The sequence below is a fragment of the Fulmarus glacialis genome, unplaced genomic scaffold (assembly GCF_000690835.1).
Source record: "Fulmarus glacialis isolate BGI_N327 unplaced genomic scaffold, ASM69083v1 scaffold1238, whole genome shotgun sequence".
In the NCBI taxonomy this organism is placed as follows: domain Eukaryota; kingdom Metazoa; phylum Chordata; class Aves; order Procellariiformes; family Procellariidae; genus Fulmarus; species Fulmarus glacialis.
The window spans coordinates 6,985-7,310 of NW_009228795.1; positions in this window are offsets into that span (position 1 = coordinate 6,985).

Sequence of the window (326 nt, forward strand, 5' to 3'; positions counted from 1 at the left end):
GGGATTTTCCAGAACCACTGGGAGCACCAGGACATCCCACAAGGTCATTTGAGCTGTTAGTTTCCCCCCCTTCCAAGCCAAGTTGTGCTCCTGCAGGATGGAAGGAGAGGAGAAGGCTTTTTGCATTTTGCCAGTGCTTAGGAGAAGCCCTGAAGCATGGGTTTGACAAAAGGACTTACTGGAGCAGAACATGGATGAAACGCCTAGATCATTCAAAAATGTTCTTAACAGAACTTCTTAAAAGTAGGGGTTATCTCACTTTTGTTTTTGAGTTTAACTCTGCTGTATTTATCATGTTTACCTATCTCTGTACCGAGTCCAGGGAA